Consider the following 20,873-nt stretch of genomic DNA (forward strand, 5'->3'; position numbering starts at 1 on the left):
GAAAGAAAGAAAAGAAAAGAAAAGAAATTTCAACTGAGCGTAATGTCAGATAATATGCGGGAGTCCTGAGGAGGCAAAGACCCGAGCACAGTCCTGTGTTTGGATTCTGCCTAGGTAAGACCCTTTCTTAGAAAAAGAACAAGGCAAATATGCTTTTTCAAACAGTATCAAAGGATGCTAGCACTATGGGATAAAATGTTGACACTTCATCAAGTCCTCCACAAAAAGTCTGTTGGTTTTGTTTGTATGTGTGTGTGGGAGGCTGGCTTCAGAAGCAAAAATTTCAGCCTGGTAGGCAGGCTCTCTAACATTGAGCTATGCCCCCAACCTCATAAAAGATGTTTATTATCTATAAAAGAAAACAGAGTGACTTGGCAGTGAGAAATTTATCCAATAACTATCTTCTTCTATGATCAACGGGACTATGCTAAGTGAGCATATATGGTTCCAGCTACTTGGGAGGCTAAAGTAGAAGGATAGCTTGAGCACAGGACTACCCTGGGCAGCATAACAAGACATCTAATTTAATATGCTCAAGGATAGCCAATAGAGTCTGTGTGCTTCTGCAGTTGAGCCTCTGAGAGCCATTCAACTTCACTTCTGCTGCCTAAAATTAGCCACTGGAATCTAATTATAAGGAAACAACCACCTAAAACTAAGGGACAGTCTATATAATAACTGGCCTGCTTACTTTTAAAAATATATTAATGGATCCTTTTGTGGCTCATAAGCTTAATGAGTGGGTTTTTATGCCACATGTGAGATATCCCTCGAGCCTTGTTATGTGGGAACATGACTCATCCTACATGGAAAATGTACTAAGATAATAAAAGGCAAAGCCCAGGAAACTGCTCCAGATTAAAGGAACTAAAAACACATAATTTAACATATTCTCTGGATTGGATCAGACCAGGAACATGCATACATATGTGTCCACAAAATGAATGTAAAAGAAAACAACCTGAAGTTCGGTTTGATTGGTAGAGTGTTTGCTTGTCATGCGTAGTAGTGCCCTGGGCTCCATCCCAGCACTGAGTACAAAAAAACTTAAAAAAAAAGTCAGTGAAATTTATGTGTTACTGAGATAGAGGAAAGCTACTGAAATGAGGAATAAAATCAGGCACTGGAAAGGGGCCCGCAGGGATCAAACTTGCTTTGTGCCCTCACTCAAAGATATAAATGGCAACCGAGGGCTTACAAAGCAGACCCAGAGACTAAAAACACATAAGCTATCAACATATCCTCCTAATAGGTACAAAGAAAAGGCAGCATGGACTCAACCAATGAGCTGCCTTCACTGCACTCAGACACTGGCCAACGAGGTTGTGAGGCTTGGTGCAGAACACCTTCCTCTGCTAACCCATCTCACCCGCCCACTGGCTTTTTAAACTGTGTATAGGTATTTTGCCTGCATGTGTGTGTGTACACATGAGTACCTGCTTGCCAGAAGAGGGCATCTGATCTTCTAGAACTGGATTTACCCTGACCTGACATGTGGATGCTGGGAACTGAACCCAGGTCCTCTGGAAGAATGGCCTGTACTCTTAACGACTGAGCTGTCTCTTCAGGGACCTCCACTGGCTTTTATAATGTGGGTCCTGGGGACTGAATTCAAGTTCTTATAATTGTAAAGCAAGCATGTTACCAGTTAGCTTTCTCTCTAGCCCTAAAATCACCATTTTCTCAGTAATAGAAAAGACTGCCTCACCCCCCCCCAAAAAAAAACCCCTGCTATTATGGAATGTTTGCTTTTGTTTGTGGCCCCGAATACCAGCAATTTTTAATCACTGTAAGAGATAGGAATAGCCAAACTATTTCTCCTGCTTCTGTACACTCAATGCAGCACAAAGGCTTCTGTGATCCCCAACACATATCTAGCACATGTCCGGTAGATACCAGACAGGGACCCTCCAATTCAATTCTGGCATAATCTACCTGGAGATAGGGTCAGAATCCACAGGCTGAAGGTCCAGTTCCTAAGGTGCCTCCCACTTCAGACACCAATCAGGGTTTCCACAAATCATCACTGGATTCAATTTGCTAAAATGGTTCACAGAACTCAAGGTGGTTACAGTTGTTACCTTAGCAGTCAGGAGACTGAGGCAGGAGGTTTACTGTGAGATCCAGGCCATCCTGAGCTACAGCGAGAGACCCTATCTCAACAACAAAATTTGCTAACTTATTATAAAGAAGATTGCAAATGGTACTCACAAACCTGCACATAGAAAGGTACATATGGCAAAGGACACAGGTAAAGGTTGGGACCTGCTCACCCTCTCTTGGTTCATAGTCCTCTGGTAACCTCTAGAGAACCTTCATAAAACCAGGACCTCTGAACCCCCCTTGGGGGTTGTGTGGAGGTTTCATTAGGTAGCAGAGTTGATTAATGATTATGTCATGGGTCATTGGTGGTCAGTTTAACCTTTAGTGAGGGTTTAGTCCCTCTGGTTACTTTAGAAGTGGGAAGTGGGCCTGAAAGCCCCAATAGTATTGGTCTTCCTAGAGGGCTATCCCATCTGGAAGCAACCAAGTCCCCGATTTATCTCATTAGCATATGAGACATTTACCATGGCCCCACATGCCCGAAGAGTTTTAGGACTAGTGTGACAGGAAATGGGCAAAATCCAGATACACATTTAAGCCACAATAGCACATCACAAAACTGGATCATGTTCATTTGAGTATAGGTTCTGGGGGAAAAGTTGTAAAGACCAGAAGAAACCTGTGAAATTAGTCCACAGAGAGAGAAGCCATAAAGATTATTTCCAGTCAAGTTGCCTCTCTTCCCATGAAACAGTCAAACAACAAAACAAAACAAAAAAACAGGAGATTCCTGAAATGGAAAAGACCTACCCATCAAACATGGTACTTCAAGGAACGTCTCCTTGAGGAAGATTTGCTCTGTTTTAGGAAATGAAAGTATTGCCTGAGTCTAGGATCAAATTTAAAGTCAACTTTAAAACAGAAGCAAAACTAAAAGCCCTTTTTTGATGTGATTCAGTATGAAGGATTTTGGGGCCTAAATCTAGATGTCAGTGTGAGGGAAGCTGTCTCTTTTATGTATATTAGTAAGTTTGGCAGGTTTCTGTGTGCAGACAATGGCAACCCCTAGGTAGCTTTAGATGGAGGCTGTTACCTGAAAAATCAAAACAGGATTAGAAAGTTGAGACTTTGTCCCATCCCCTAAAAGTTAATCACCAATAGGCAATGATCTAATCAAGTATGTAGACCTTAAATTTGGCTAACCAAGTGAGCACGTGGAGGTTCCTGGACGATGGGGCACCCTCCTACGTTGCCCTCTGTGTGTCATCATCTGGAGTTTACCAGTATCCTTTACAATAAGCCAATAAGCATCAAGTTGTATGAGCTGCTTTAGTGAAGCACAAGAACCAAAAGTTGTTGTGGGAGTACCAGCTTAGAACAGGCCATCAGAGGCGTTGGCAAAACATCCCTGGAGTGTGGCTGGCATCTAAATGAGCAGCAGCGTGGAGGCCTGAACCCTTAGCCTGTGGGACCTCAGGCGTCCCTCAGAAGACAGCATCTGGGATGGACTGGATCTGAGGATTCTGGCGCAGAACTTGCTTGCTTGCCTTCTCGGTGTGAACGCTGAAGGTCTTACACATTTTGTCATAGACATCTACTGTGTTGTATAAGAGTATTGCACAAGAAACTGAATGTGGAGTTCTCAATAAATCCTCAGAGCTATGGTCATTCTATTTGTAGTGATCTCATTTAAAAACGGGTTGTGTGGGAATAGCCTTCATCAGATATGTGTCATTGATTCAAGAGAATCAACACAAAAGGGAAACTGAGGCAAGAAGCATACTTAAGAAATAAAAGGGATATAATAAGGAAAGAGGCCAGTTCTACTTTCCTAGTTGTGATGTCGCACTGGCTGGCTGATTCCCAGGCATCTTCAACACTGGCCAGACCACCTGCAGAACTGTCCTCCCCTTCTTGAGAACTACTGGAAACAGGACTAAAGAGGACTAAGAAGGGGACTGGAGAGATGGGTGAGTGGTTAAGAGCACTGGTTTGTCTTCCAGAGGACCCAGGTTCAATTTCCAGCACCCAGTGGCAGCTCACAACTGTCTGTAACTTTAGTTCCAGGGGATCCAACTCTCTCATGCAGACACACATGCAGGCAAAACACCACTCCGTGCCCATAAAATAAAAAATAAATAAATCATTTTTTATTTTTTAATTTTGCACTCCCTAAATCATTGTTTAAAAGATGGCTAATGAACTAATGTGTGAGTCCAGCCTCCTTGTAACATATTAATAAGTGGTGATGATCCCTTCAACCTGGTGTTATAGCTCTGCTATCATTCCCATCTCCAAAATAGTCTCCCTGCCAAGGGCAGAACTCTGAGAATAAGAAAAAAAAAGAGTACACCAGTACATACTTCTTCTAATACCTGAACTCGGGTTCAGATGAAGCAGCTTTGAAGCCGTCTGATCACACTGGCAGCTACTAGTGCAGCACAAAGCACACTTTGGTGTGTTTCTCTCCTAACACCTGCCATTGAGTCCTTCAAGTGCCCCTTACCTTTCTACTCAGCTGCGAAACTCCGCAACATTCCTTTATTCTGAGTCATCCCAAGATCCTTCTCTGTGATATCCAGAACCCAGCTACCCTTGAACAGAGTTCCCCGTCCCCCGGGGATTCCTCAAACACCAGCAGGCAACAGCCAGCTGGATTTCCTGCTGCCGGTGGCAAGGCCTGAGCCTCTGAGAAATGCTGGAGAGCATCCAACTCAAATAAAGCCCTCAGCGCTTAAAAAAAAAAACAAACCTCATACAGAAAAGACATTTATGAATACAGTGTATGTGGAAAACCCCTTAGCTAGAGCAATACTTCCTAGATTTGAGGATAATGTACATAGGAGAGGAATAACATCTGTGGGGTAGATATAATCAAGGAGTCTCTCTTTCCCCCACATAGTATTCTCTCTCTCATGTATTTTCTCCCCTGCCTCTGCCTTGCTGAAAATTAAAACTTGGACCTCTGGTGTGCAAGACAAGGGTTTTATAGCTGTTCTTCCTCCCCAAGTCACTGAATGCTGTCTTGAATCCTGTCATCCATTCTACATTTAAGAATAGAAATACAGAATATACATACAACCGGGGTGAAGTGGTGCATTCCTGTAATTCCAGCACTTGGGGAGGCAGAGGCAGGCAGATCTTTGTGTTTCAGGAAAGTTTGGTCTGCAAATGAGTTCCGGAACAGCCAAGGTTACACAGAGAAACCTTGTCTCAAAAAAAAAAAAAAAAATCCATCCAAATCAGACCTGGGGTGACCCACGTACCTCTAACCCCAGTACACAGAAGGCTTCTGCAGTAGATTTCTGTTTTAGGTCACTGTGGTCTATATAAAGAGTTTCAGGCCAGCCAGAGCTATACAGTGAGACCCTGTCTCAAAAATAGAAAAGAAATCCACACACAAATGATAAACATGGAAATGTGCCAACTATGGTGGAGCACTTCATATTCATTCTAAAAAGCCTTAGGACTGTGGGAAAGCTGTTTTATTGTCAAGCCTCTTTAGCTAGAAGCAATACCTCATTAAAGATAAAAACATTTGTACTGGGAAGAAACCCTATAAATGTAATGAATGCAGTAATCTCCAGCCAAAAGAAAAACTTCCTTGTTCTTCAGCTAATCCATATGAGGAAGAATTTTCAATGTCATAGGCATGAAAAGGCTTTTTATAAAGAAGCCATGCCTAGGGCTGGGGATGTAGCTCAATGGTAGAGTGCTTGTCTAGCATCTAGCATGCCTCTCCCTTACTCAGTCATCAGCAACACACACACACACACACACACACACACACACACACACACACACACACACTAAACACCAGAGAATTCATGGGGCAGACAAACCCTGCACGTGTAAGGAAGGCAAGAAATCACTCAATAGCAAATCAGATCTCATTTGAAATCTGTATTTGTGGTATGTCCTATATAAACTATTTGTCTTAGTTTGGGAGTGGTAGCTTATGCCTATGATCCCAGGACTTGGCAAGTATAGGCAAGGGCATAGTGAGGCCGAGGCCAGCCAGGGCCACATGAAAGCCTCTCTTAAAATGAAGCAAACCAAACAAAAAGATAGTCATGAATGTGGCTTGATTATGAGGGACTCAAGAAACAGTGTAACATTCACACAGAAGCAGCGCTCTGTGCGTGTCCCCAATGCTCTCTTTAGTCACGTTGCTTCTTATGCATGCAAGAACCTTACACGTGACATTAAAATCATAGTAGTACACACCTGTAATCCCAGCACTCTGGAGGCAGAGGCAGGCCGATCTCTGTGAGTTTCAGGAAAACCTGGTCTACAAAATGAGTTCTAGGACAGCCAGGGCTGCAGAGTGAGGCCATGTCTCGAAAACAACCAACCAACCACACATGTAACACATAGCATAAATGTAAAAGGCATGGGAATGTTTCTTTTAGGCAGTGCTCTGAGTTTAAGTAGGGATACCAAAGAAAAAACTGATTTTATTGAACGTGGGAAAACTCAGAAGTTACAGCACAGTGGACACAGATTTACAGTCATTAGAACCTTACAAATGCCTGAACTTCTTATAAAAAGTTTCAGCAGAGATTTGTATTTTATAGCACACCAGACACAGACTTTTCTTCCTTTCTTTTTGTCCTTTGAGACAATCTCGTGTAACCCAGGCTGACCTCAAAGTTGCTATGTAGTTGAGGATGACTTTGAACTTCTGATCTTCTGCCCCTACTGTCCAATTGCTGGGTTTACAGATCTGAGCCACTAATCCTGATGTATATGGAGCTGGGGATTTAACCGGCATAGTATTCTATCAAATGAGCTAACTCTTCATCCCCTATTTCTATTTAGTAAGGAAAAGTTTTTTTTTTTTTGTTTTTTTTCGGGAAATAGAAATAGGGTAAGAAAAGCTATCACAGCAAGCATCATTAATGTTATTTGGGGGTGGGGAAACAGGGTCTTAAGAAGCCCAGACTACCTCAAACTTAATTTTTTTTTTTTTTTACTTTAAATTATGTGTATATGGTGTATATCTACATGTAGGTTTGTACACATGTGAGAGTCTGAAGTCCAGAACAAGATGTTGAATCTCCAGGAGCTGGAGTTACAGGTGGTTGTGAGCTGCCTGACTTGGGTGCTGGGAATCAAACTGGTTCTTTGAAAACTAGGTGCTCTTGTATCTTCATCCCCTGCCTCAAACTTGATGTGGCAAAGGATGACCTCGGACTTCTCCCTCCACTACTGGCCACCACAGCTGCTTTATTAATGCTAGATTTTAAAATATATTCCACTTAAATGCCATAAACAAATGCTCATTATCATGGTGTTTTGCTTTCTAGGAGGTTGAAACATTCTACCCCGCAGGGAGCTCCCTTAGCAGGAAGGTAAATAACTCAAAATAGCGCCAGGAAGCCCTTGAAACTGACCAGATTCACTAGGCTCCTCCCTGTCCGCGTAAGCAATAAAATCTGAGCATACCCCTCAGCCGCTGAGCTGCGGAGACGCCTGAGACTTTTACTAGCTGAGCCGCTAAGACTCAAGCAAGCTGAGCTTCAAAGAGTCTTAGAGGAGAAAACGTGAGAAGAGAAAACCGGCTGAGACCAGACCGGCTGCGTGGAAGAGGCTCAGACCAACTGAAGCGTCTAGAAAGGACACTCTTTAACGGCTGAGCAGTCTGTGCAGTGTGCTCCAGGTTCCCAGCTTTTACGAACTGTCTCCCATGCACTGGGGTGGGCTTTGGTGATGCAGCTGTCTTTGAGTCATTTCTGCCCCTGTAAATAACCCCTCACACATATTCCTGTAATTAGTCCAAATAAACGCATGGGTTCACCAATTGGACCTTGGTGGTATCTGTACTTTGGTCTGTCGTGGGTTCCCTATCTGTGGTGAGTAGACATGTATGTTGCATTTCCAGCCCCCCACCCCAATTGTCATACAACACGTGGTTGTGGAGTTGTTCCACAGTGAAATAGACAAATCCAAAGAACATAAAGTTGAGCAAAGGAGAAAGAAAGGGTTTTAGGGTGAAAGGAAAAGTACGGGCTCAGGACTCCCAAGACCAAGTTTTCAGCACAAAGGAAATGTATTTGCCCCAGAGGGACAAAGGGCAGGGAATAAGAGACAAAGACAGGAGATAGAGGATGATGGAGAAGGGGCAGGGATATTTGGCCCTGAGAGGGACAAAGCACGTAGACAAATGTCAGTTTATAAAGGTAAAAGAGGGGAAACCTGTGTTAAGATGAGTTGTTTCATTTTAATTGGGCATGTTAATTAGTGAGCCAAAGGAGGCTTTTGATTGCTAGATTTCAATACTTTGATAGCTGGACCTTGGTAGTCAGCCTCATGAGAAGGAAGTGGACAAATAAGGGAATAGACCTTAGTGGCTAGTTCATGGAATGCAATCTAAGGGTTTTTAGCAAGGCAGAGGGAATGGGGGAGAAGGGCAAGGCCTATCTAAGCCATGTTCAGAATGCTAGAGCTGGCCAGAGTCCCTTTGCCTAGAATGCACAAAGCCTGACCCTCGGCCTTGCATTAAACAGGTGCAGTGACACAGGCTTGAAGTCCCAGCACTTTGCCAAGAAAGAAAGTCTAAAGACAGTGAGCATGGAGATGAGTGAGCATCAGACCTTCCTTCACTAGGGGATTCTGTAGAACTCTAAGATCTGGACTTTCTTTTTTAAGGAAGTAGAGAGTGTTGGGATGTAGCGGAGTGGCAGAGAACCCTCATCTAGCATGTGCTGGGTCTTGGAGTCAAGCTCCCCCTCCCCCCCCCCCCACACACACTGAGTAAGAGGACATGGTGGTACATGCCTTGCCTGTAATCCCAGCACTGGGGAGGCTGAGGCAAGAGGACAGCCTGGACTGTGTAGTTAGTCGCTTTCATAAAAACCAGTTCCTAAGATCAGAAGGAAGGAGAAGGGGACCTCCCCTATCAGTGGACTTGGGGAGGGGCATGGGTGAAGAAGGGGGAGGGAAGGTGGGATTAGGAGGGGAGGAGGGTGGCGTTTATGGGGGGATACAAAGTGAATAAAGTATGATTAATAAAAGTTAAAAAATTAAAAAAAAACAATTCCTAAAAGAATATGTACAGAGTATGAGGATGAGACTAGAGAAGGGAGCCTTGAGCCTGTTCAAATTATAAAGCCACAGAAAGGAGACTTTCATAAGATTAAATTCCATGAAGGTGAACACAACTCTACTGTGCCGTTCAACTGTATATGAATTCCATGAGCATTCCGGAGAAAGTTTGGCCCATTCTTGAGTCACTCGGTGGTCACCTTGCATATAATACCTCAGCCCTTGCGATAACCAGAGAAATGAACATCTGAGTCCCTTAGAGACTCACACATGGATGTTCACAAGTACTGCTATCAAGGTTAGCTAGACTAGCCGGCACGGTGGAGCAGGCCTGTAATCCAGCACTCAGGGAGGCAGAGGCAGGCAGATCTCTGTGAGTTCAAGGCCAGCCTGGTCTACAAAGCCAGTCCAGGTCAGCCAGGGCCACACAGAGAAAACAAAACCCAAACCAGATCAGCCAGACCTGTCTCCTCAGTACAGCTGTATCCCATAAGCCACGCCACTTAGTTTATCACTAGATAATAACCTCATCTCCCTGTTCAGCTGTATGCAATAACCCACTTCTCTGTTCCAGTCTATATAACAAACACAGAGCTTCCACGGTGCTACACTTTCTCCAGCAGAGAGTCCAAACCGCCTGCTCCCAGCTTTCTGACCGTGTGTCCACTGTCCGTTTTTTTCTTTATTCCTTCCCCACTCCTAGTCAAGTCCAAATCCCTGGAACCACGAAAGGATTAGGCAGTAAGTAATGTGAGCAAAACAGATGTAGCACCAAAGAAAATATATGTGTAGAAAGTATTCACACAAAAACATCATCAATAATTGCACAATTATGTCTCTGGGAAATATCACAAAGATATTAGTTAGAGTGTCCAATAATAGAGTAGTCAGATTAAATATTGAAAAAGATGAGTAGCAACTAAGCTGGAATATGACACCAGAGGAAATATTAAATGGAAACGAGGTGGGAGCAATTAGGAAACACTTGACACCTTTTTTAAAAACTCTTTTTATAATTTTTTAATTTTAATTATATATATATTAATTACAGTTTATTCACTTTGTATCCCAGCTGTAGCCCCCTCCCTCATTCCCTCTCAATCCCACCCTCCCTCCCTCATCTCCTTCCATGCCCCTCTTTTTATAATTTTTAAATGTGTGTATGTGTGTATTAATGTTTATCCGAGTGCAGCTGCCCTGGGAGGCCAGATTCTTGGTGCTGGCATTAGAAACAATTGAGATTCATCCTACTTGAGTGCTGGGGAACCAAACTCAAGTTCCAAACTCATGGAAGAACATGAACTGCAGAAACATCTTTCCAAGCCCCTATTCAGCACCTCTGTAAACCATCAGTTTTCTATGCCTCATTCCTATTACTGTGTATTTACAAAAGAGAAACAAAAGTACATATCTCTATAAAGACAGGTACATGAATGTTTATAAAAGTTTTACTTGTAGCTGGGTGTGGTCGCACATACCTGTTATACCGGTTTTTGTGAGGTAGAAGAAGGAGAATCAGGAGTTAAGGTCATTCCTGTCTACATGTCGAATTGAGATCCTGTCTCAACATATAGGGGCTAAAGAGATGGACTGGTGGTTAAGAACAATGGCTGCTCTTGCAGGGAACCCAGTTTCAACTGGTAGTACCCACATGACAGCTCACAACCATCTGAACTCCAATCCCAGGGGGGCCGGAGCCTTCTCATGGTCCTTTAGGGCCCTGGGCACACATGGTGCAGGACATACATATGCAGACAGAACACCCACACACAGAAAATACATAAATCAAAAATTTAAATTTTAAATAATAAATACACAAATAAAAAATCAAGTCATATTTGTAATAGTTCCGTTTGGAATGTCAATTAACACTTAACGGGAATTATTTAGCCATGCAATCCAGTGCTTTTAAGCAATGAAGGCAAATTAACGGTTTATTCACGAAGCAACATAGATTAACCTCAAAATGATTATGCTGACTAAAATCTGCACGATCCCCACAAAGTTCCTTACAGCTTGATTCTATTTAGACGAAACTTTAGAAAATGTAAACTTATTAGTATTGATGAGAAATAGATTGAGAGCCAGGCATGGTTGTGCACACTTGTAATCCCAATACTCAGGGAGACAGAGGCAGGCAGATCTCTGTGAGTTCGAGGCCAGCCTGATCTATAAAGCAAGTCCAGGACAGCCAAGGCTACACAGAGAAATTCTGTCTCAAAAAGCAAAAAACCAAACCAAACCAAACCTAAAACCCAAAAGACAACAACAAAAAAAGAAAAACAGATTGAGGATTGCCTGAGTGGTGAGGATGTTGGAGGAGGGGGTAAACAAATTAAAAAAACAAACAAACTTTGACTAGGGATAAGTATGTTCACTTTGTCAACTGTAGTGACAGATTTTTGATGCATAGATATTTCAAACCCTATTAAGCTGCTGACTGTAAACATGTAGGTTAAGGCATGTTTTAAGAGTGCAAGAATGGCTACAGCTGGGATACAAAGTAAATAAACTGTAATTAATATAAAAAATAATAAAGAAAAACAGAAAAAATAAAAAAGAGTGCAAGAGTGCTGTTTTAAGATTCTGAGAATTAAGTAAGCTAAGGACATTATAAAAATAGTTTAGAATTAAACTTCCATTTGTAATACAACTAAGATTTATTAAGATTTCTTAGACTGCACCTCAATTTATAAGATACTGAAAGAACTTAGGAGCTAGAGAGATTAAAAGCACTTGCTGCTCTTATAGAGAACGTGGGGTTCAGCTCCTAGCACCCAACATTGGGTGAGACACCCAATGTTGAGTATTTTTGCATCAATGTTCATAAGGGAGATTGGCTTGAAATTCTCTTTGTTGTGTCTTTGTGAAGTTTAGATATCAAGGTAACTGTGGCTTCATAGAATGAGTTTGGTAATGTTCCTTCTGTTTCTATTTTGTGGAATAGTTTAAAGAGTATTGGTGTTAGCTCAGAAAAAATATTTTAATTAAATGTAAATAGTTATTTTGACTATATATATATATGTAAACTTTGATGAGTAATATATTTGAATTTATGCTATAAAGATCAAATATTTTTTTCACCAAAAATGTTTGTAATGAAAAGGATAATGGACCAGGGCCATCATGCATGCTGAATACATTTTCTAACACTGGCTGATAGCCTTAGTTACCTAAAATTTCTTAGAACTTTTATCCAGACAAAATAATAATAATATTATTATTATGACAAAATAAATAATGTATATGTACAAATTCTCATTAAAAGGTGCTCGAACCTATCCCAGAAGCAGAAAAACACACACAGTATATACTCACTCATATAGACATGTAATATAGGATAAACCTACTAAAATCTGTACACCTAAAGAAACTAATCAAGAGGAAGGATTCTGGCTAAAATGCTCAATCCCCATCCAGAAAGGCAAAAAGGATGGACATCAGAAGAAGGAGAAAACAGAGAACAAGTCAGGAGCCTGCCACAGAAGGTCTCTGAAAGGCTCTGCCCTGCATAATATCAAAGCAGATGCTGAGACTTAGGGCCAACCTTTGGGCAGAATGCAGGAAATCTTATGAAAGATCTGGAGAGGACAGGAGCCCCACAAGGAGAGCAACAGAACCAAAAAATCTGAGCACAGGGGTCTTCCCTGAGACTGATACTCCAACTAAGTAGCATGCATGGAGATAACCTAGAACCCCTGCACAGATGTAGCCCATGGCAGTTCAGTCTCCAAGTGGGTTCCATAGTAATGGGAACAGGGACTGTCTCTGACATGAACTAATTGGCCTGCTCTTTAATCACCTTCCCCTGAGGGGGGAACAGCCTTACCAGTCCACCGAGGAAGACAAGGCAGCCACTTCTGATGAGACCTAATAGACTAGGATTAGAAGGAAGGAAAAGAAGACCTCCCTTATCAGTGGACTTGGGGAAGGGCGTGTGTGGAGAAGGGAAGGACGGGAGGGATTGGGAGGGGAGAAGGGAGAAAGCTACAGGGAGGATACAAAGTGAATAAAGTGTAATTAATAAAAAAATTTTAAAAAGGTGCTAGAACTTTATGCATCATAGAAATGGAAATTAAGAGAGCAGTGCTAAAAGTTCATAGCCATAAGTGCCTCCAGAAAGAAGTTGGAGACATCTCATACAAGCAACTTAATAGCACACCTAAAAGCCCTAGGAAAAAAAAGAAGCAAACTTACCCAGGAGGAGCAGACGATTGGAAAAAATCAAACTCAGGGCTGAAATCAGTGAATTAGAAACAAAGAATCAACAAGACCAAGAGCTGGTTTTTTGAGACAATCAACAAGATAGACAACCCTTAGCCAAACTAACTAAAAGGCAGATAGAAACTATACAAATAAGTAAAATCAGAAAAGAAAAGGGAGACATAACAACAGACACTGAAGAAATCAAAACAATCATTAGGTCTTACTACAAAAGCCTATATGCCACAAAATTTGAAAATCTAAATGAAATGAACAATTTTCTTGATAGATTCCATTTACCAAAATTAAATCAAGATCAGGTAAATACATTGGATAGTCCTATATGCCCAACGAAATAGAAGCAGTCATCAAAAGTCTCCCTTCCAAAACAAAAGCCCAGGGCTAGATGGTTTCAGTGCAGAATTCTACCAGACCTTCAAAGAAGAGCTAACTCCAATTCTTTTCAAACTATTCCACAAAATAGAAACAGAAGGAACATTACCAAACTCATTCTATGAAGACACAGCCACCTTTATACAAAAGACCCAACAAAAAAAAAAGAGAACTTCAGACCTATCTCTCTTATGAACATGGATGCAAAAATATTCAATAAAATACTTGCAAACCAAATCCAAGAACACTTAAAAGATATCACCCACCATTACCAAGTAGGCTTCATCCCAGGTATGCCGGGGTGGTTCAATATATGGAAATCCATCAATGCAATCCACCATACAAACAAACTCAAGGAGAAAAACCATATGATCATCTCCTTAGATGCTGAAAAAGCATTTGACAAAATCCAAAACCTATTCATGTTTAAAGTCTTAGAGAGATCAGGGATACAAGGCACATACCTAAACATAGTAAAGACAATATAAAGCAAGCCAACATCAAACTCAATGGAGAGAAACTTAAATCAATCCCACTGTAACAAGGCAAGGCTGCCCACTACTCTCCATATCTCTTCAATGTAGTACCTGAAGTCCTAGCTAAAGCAATAAGACAACTAAAGGAGATCAAGGGGATACAAATCGGAAAGGAAGAGGTCAAAGTGTCACTATTCACAGATGATATGATAGTATACATGAGTGACCCCAAAAATTCAACCAGAGAACTCCTTCAGCTGATAAACACCTTCAGCAAAGTGGCCGGATACAAAATTAACTAAAAAAAAAATCAGTAGCCCTCTTGTATACGAAAGACAAAAAGGCCGAAAAAGAAACTACACCTTTCACAATAGCCATAAATAACATAAAGCACCTTAGTGTGACTCTAGCCAAGCAAGTGAAAGACCTGTTTGAAAAAAACTTCAAGTTTCTGAAGAAAGAAATAGAAGAAGATATTAGAAGATGGAAAGATCTCCCATGCTCATGGATTGGTAGGATTAACAAAGTAAACATGGCCATCCTGCCAAAAGCAATCTACAGATTCAGTGCAATTCCCATCAAAATACCAACACAATTCTTTACAGAACTTGAAAGAACAATTCTCAACTTCATATGTAAAAACAAAAAACCCAGAATTTCCAAAAACGAACCTGTACAGCAACAGATGTCTGGAGGTATCTCCATCTGTGATCTCAAGCTTTACTACAGAGCAATAGTAATAAAAGCTGAATGGTACTGGCATAGAGACAGAATGGTGGATCAGTGTAATCAAATAGAAGATCCAGAAATAAACCCACACACCTATGGATACTTGATTTTTGACAAAGAAGCCAAAACCATTCAGTGGAAAAAAGACAGCATCTTCAACAAATGGTGCTGGTCCAACTGGATGTCTACATGTAGAAAATGCAAATAGATCCATGTTTATCACCCTGCACAAAACTAAAGTCCAACTGGATCAAAGACTTCAACATAAAACCAGACACACTAAATCTGTTAGAAGAAAGAGTGGGGAAGAGCCTTAACTCATTGGCACAGGAGACAACTTCCTGAACAGAACACCAACAGCAGAGGCTCTAAGATCAACAATCAATAAATGGGACCTCGTGAGACTGCAAAGCTTCTGTAAAGCAATGGACACTGCCAGCAGAACAAAACGACAGCATACAGACTGGGAAAGGATCTTCACCAACCTTATATCTGACAGAGGGCTAATATCCAGACTATATAAAGAACTCAAGAAGTTAAAAAGCAACAAATCAAGTAATCCAATTAAAAAATGGGGTACAGAGCTAAACAGAGAATTCTCTGTAGAGGAATATTGAATGGCAGAGAAATACTTAAAGAGATGCTCAACATCCTTAGCCATCAGGGAAATGCAAATCAAAACGACCCTGAGATTTCACCTTACACCCATCAGAATGGCTAAGATCAAAAACTCAAGTTTTGATCACCTCCCCCTGAAAGCCTTACCAGGCTACACATGCTGGAAAGGATGTGGAGAAAGGGAACCCTCCTCCATTGATGGTGGGAATGTAAACTTGTACAACCACTTTGGAAATCAATCTTGCACTTTCTCAGACAATTAGGGATAGTGCTTCCTCAAGATCCAGCTATACCACTCCTTGGCATATATCCAAAAGATGCTCAAGTACACAACAAGAACTTTTGCTCAACCATGTTTGTAGCAGCTTTATTCGTAATAGCCATAATCTGGAAACAACCCAGATGCCCCTCAATTGAGGAATGGATATAGAGATTGTGGTACATTTACACAATGGAATACTACTCAGCAATTAAAAACAAGGAAATCATGAAATTTGCAGGCAAATGGGATCTAGAAAGGATCATCCTAAGCGAGGTATCTCAGAAGCACAAAGACACACAGGGTATATACTCACTTATAAGTGGATATTAGACATATAACATAGGATAAACATACTAAAATCTGTACACCTGAAGAAGCTAATTAAGAAGGAGAACCCTGAGTAAGATGATCAATCCTCACTCAGAAAGACAAACAGAATGGACATTGGAAGAAGGAGAAAACAGGGAACAGAACAGGAGCCTACCACAAAGGGCCTCAGAATGACTCTACCTAGCAGTGTATCAAAGCAGATGCTGAGACTCATAGCCAAACTTTGGGCAGAACACAGGGAATCTTTTGAAAGAAGAGGGAGTTAGTAAGATCTGGAGGGGTCAGGAGCTCCACACGGAGAGCAACAGAACCAAAAAATGTGGGCCCAGAGGTCTTTTCTGAGACTGGTACTCCAACCAAGGACCATGCATGGATATTACCTAGAACCCCTGCTTAGATATAGCCCATGGCAGCTCAGTCTCCAAGTGGGTTTCCTAGCAAGGAGAACAGGACAATCTCTGACATGAACTCAGTGGCTGGCTCTTTGATCACCTCCCCCTGAAAGCCTTACCAGGCTACAGAGAAAGACAATGCAGCCAGTCCTGATGAGACCTGATAGGCTGGATCAGAGGGAAGGGGAGGAGGACCTCCCCTATCAGTGGATTTGGAGAGACACATGGGAGGACAAGAGGGAGGGTGGGTAGGATAGGAAGGGAATGAGGGAAGGGGCTATAGCTGGGATACAAAGTGAATAAACTGTAATTAATATAAAAGAGAGAAATTATTAAAAAAGAAACGGAAATTAAGAGAATTAGTTGTGATTTTATAGTTATTAGAAAAAAATTAAGACCAGCAGCACCTACTGTAGCACAGTGCTTGTATTTATGTTGGATGCAGTTGAACCAGTCCTTGGAAAGCAATAGAGTAACATTAATTAAAATTAACTGTTTATAAGAATATAAAGGTTATAGGAGACATCTATGTTGGATTCCCCCAAATAGGTCACTCTAACAAACTAATTATTTCAAACTAGCGATCCTTTGAGAACAGCCAATCCTGGAAGAGACGTCATTTGATGTTCCTCTAAAATCAGACTCTCCAAAGAATAAAATTACCTTTGTTCCGTTCTGTGTTTTCATTAACCGCATATCTTCAGGAAGAGAGAATGAAGAATGAAGAGAATGCAGGGAATCACACCTGCGCAGAATTTTTCACAAGCTTTTGACTGTCTCCTAGGCCCATCTAATTCCCACACACACTCCTTCACTAACTACTGTCTGAGCAATGGGTTCATTTAGTCACGAAATATTACTTACCACTCCTCAAACTGGATATCTTTCCCATCTCCCTCTCCCCACAAAGAAGGCAATATAATTATCTAGACCTCATTGGTAACTGGGTAACGGTGACACTTCTGAGGCTTTTCCTCATGCATGTTAATAGGTGTGTTGGTCTCTTTCTCCTATTGATCTTCCATTGTTGTATTATCCCAGCAAATCATTGGAAAAGGTGGGGGGTGCTTTCCCATTGCCCTACATCTGCATAATCATTCAGTTCGCCTAGAAAAAGGAGAGCACCAATACAGAGCATTTAATGAATTGTTTTCCACAAAAGGATGGGATGAAGTTAAGAGATAATCAAACGATAAAAATGTTTCAGAAAGATGTTGCATGCAGTGGTTAAAGATAATAATCTATTGTTTTTTCCGTGGGTTTGGAATGACTTCCAAGGACACTGTTGAACGAAAAGGGCAAAACAGAAAAGCATATTGCATGAATCAGTGCCCCGCTGGAGAAACAGAACTAGATGGAGACTTCTGAGGGACTTTGCCCGGGTTGGGGGTGGGGTGACAACGGTGAAATGGCTTGGCCAGGCCATAGCACGGAGCTGGGGCAGCTGATGCACTTAGGCACGGACTGAAGTTGCTCTTCCTCTGCTAGAACCTTTTCTTCTTCCCAGGCGTCTTAGTTCTGCTGTTAAGGGCTTGTCTGTTTCTGGTTGGCCGGTTGGTTCGTCGGTGTTGAGACGACCCCAGACCACTCTGCGTCCTGGGCTGCATCCTGCTACTGTGCTGCACCCCTAGGCCCTCGCAACACCGTTCAGCTCACTAAATGAGGCACACAGTGATGACCGAGAACACTCCCCTTGACTTAAAGTCAACCGGGTGTGACTTAATCACATATCCAAACACCTTCACAGGAACAGCAAAACAAATAGCTATGGAATAACCAATAGGCACGTTTCTTCCTCCACAACTAGCCGTCGGAGGTACAATGCTTCTCTTGTTCCCTTCCAACTTCGTGGTAGCCGCAAGGTCAACAAATGACTGTTTCATTTTTATAAAACGAATAAGGAGGAACGCTGCGTCATTCCTTCCACACTGCCTCTCCCTTATCTGTGGCACCACTTTGTGCGGCTCCGATAGCAGAGCTGACGGAGGTTCTTCCTCCTGCAGGTTCACAGCTACAGGTGTGGCTTTTCACTGTAGCGGCTTCAGCACGCAACTACGTTTCTTGCCCAGTTAAGCAGTTAACGTCCAACTTCCTATTTAAGGGGAGCACCAAGTAGGGATTCTATGAAGAGTTTTCCCGGAGTAGTGATCACAATCATGGGAAAATACGTGTCTACAAGGAGTCTACTTACACGTATCTGCTGACCCAGTTATGAAGATTGCATTTCAGAGGACGGCGATCAGCATTTATTCACAAGGCACAGTTTTTGTCTGGGGTCTGTTCTCTTTCAAGGTCACGTGGGATCCTCTCTGTAGCACTCACTGACAGCTGGAAACGGAAATAAGCAGCCTGTGGTTCTTTTCTCTCCCTCTGCTTTCAACCTTCGTGGTGATTTCGAGAGGCCCATGTTTCTGCTTTTGTTTGTGTGTGGCTGAAAACAAAAGCAACCGGGGTGCTGTTGCTTTCTTGGAGACCCCTTTTCACCCATAAATCCAGAGTACAGTTAAATGGAAGCTAATTTAAAACTTGCTGTATACAAGAGTGGGGGCTGGGATATGGGAGATGGTTCAGCAGTTAACAGCCGGGGCTGCTGTTCCAGAGGACAGAGAACCCAGATTTGGTTCCCAGAAACCACATGGAAGCTCACAACTGTCTGTAACTTCAGTTTCAGGGGATCCTACTCTGCCATCTCCAAAGGCACCAAGCCCCCACAAGGTGCCACAGACAGGTACAGGGACAAGACACTCATACACAGAAAACAAATAAGTAAAACTTAAAAATAAATCAACAATGGCCTTTGGTCCCAGCACTCAGGAAGGCAGAAGCAGGCAGTTCACTGTGAGTTGGAGGCCAGCCTGATCTACAAAGCGAGTCCAGGACAGCCAAGGCTACACAGAGAAACCCTGTCTAGGAAAAAAAAAAAAAAACTAACTAAAAAAATAAATGAAATAAAGCAAGAGCTGGTGAGATGACTCAGCAAGTAAAAGTATTGGCTGCGCAAGCCTGGGTCAGTTGCCCAGAACCCAGGGTAAAAGAAAAGAAATAGGTCCTGAAAGCTGTCTTCTGACCGCACAAGCATGCTGGGGCATGTGTGTGCCTGCAGAAACACATATACAGGCACACACACACACTCACAATAAATAGGAATAAAATTATTTTTTAAACACTAAGTAAACATCCAAACAATGGTGGCACACACCTTTAATCCCAGCACTCAAAAGGCAGAGGCAGGTGGATCTCTGAGTTCCAGGATAGCATGGTCTACAGAGCAAGTTCCAGGACAACCAAGGCTACACAGAGAAACCTTGTCTTGAAAAAACAAAAACAAAACAAAACAAAACAAAAGAAAAAACCCAAAACAAACAGAAAAAACTAAACAGTGGTCATCTTTCCCCTCTATGTCTGAGGTTGTGTCAGCTCTGGCTGAACAATGATGGGGAAATGACAGAAGGAAATGATAGGGACAAAATGGAAAGTCAGCTGCACGATTTGGCCCCATGGCTTGACTGTTTCCTTTCCAAACAAAAGTAGAAAGGCGGCACGAGGGCGGGCATAAAACTGGAAAACAATAAAAAACGTCAGCAGGGTGGGCTGACAAGACAGGGCTTTGCTGAGGTGGCTGCCGAAACCATTAAGGAAAAACTTTCTGGGGCAGGAGAGATGGCTCAGAGGTTAAGAGCAGTGGCTGTTCTTCAAGAGGATCTGGTTTAATTCCCAGCACCCACATGGCAGCTCACAACTGACTCTAACTCCAGTTCCAGAGGACCCAGCACCCTCACACATACATACATGCAGGCAAAACACCAACACACATAAAAAAGGAATCATTAAAAAAAATTAATTGTGGGAAAAAAAAGAAAGCGCTTTCTAAGAATTCTCACCAATGAAGCATACAGATACCTTTTTTAAGTATAAATTTTATTTTTTGAAACTCAGTGCAGGACAAGGCATTTCTATTTTGAGTAACTCTTTTTGTGTAAAGCCCCACAGCTTGCCCAGCCTTGTCTTTGCATACAGCTCTATCTGATACACAGGAAATTATAAATATAGTGGCTGACCAAATGTTAAATGAGGGTGAATTGTAAGCTGAGAGGTAGAAAAGAAATGAATCTTTTTGCTTTTTTTTTTTTTAGAAAACCAAACTCTAAGCCAAATACAGCAGAGATTAAGATCCACGGGAACAAGGCTCTGAATATTTATTGGTAATCCTTGGCTAATCCTTAGAAGTAGATCTCACTGATGCAAATCAGATGAAAAAAATTGGTGGATTTTTCCATCACATATGGCAATAAAGCCTATGTGATGACTAAACAGACAGCGATGCTGTTAGCAGGGTTATGGATGCATAATTCTAAACAGAGGAAATAAAGTGACATCAGC

The 20,873-nt window shown here is 41.9% G+C and overlaps 1 pseudogene; it reads left to right on the top strand.

Moving 5' to 3' along the window:
* Positions 1-711: 711 nt before the first annotated feature.
* LOC129672200 (small nucleolar RNA U13) lies at positions 712-807 on the top strand (annotated as a pseudogene).
* Positions 808-20,873: the final 20,066 nt, after the last annotated feature.

The sequence above is a fragment of the Psammomys obesus genome, unplaced genomic scaffold (assembly GCF_907164565.1).
Source record: "Psammomys obesus unplaced genomic scaffold, mPsaObe1.curated_primary_1811, whole genome shotgun sequence".
Lineage (NCBI taxonomy): Eukaryota > Metazoa > Chordata > Mammalia > Rodentia > Muridae > Psammomys > Psammomys obesus.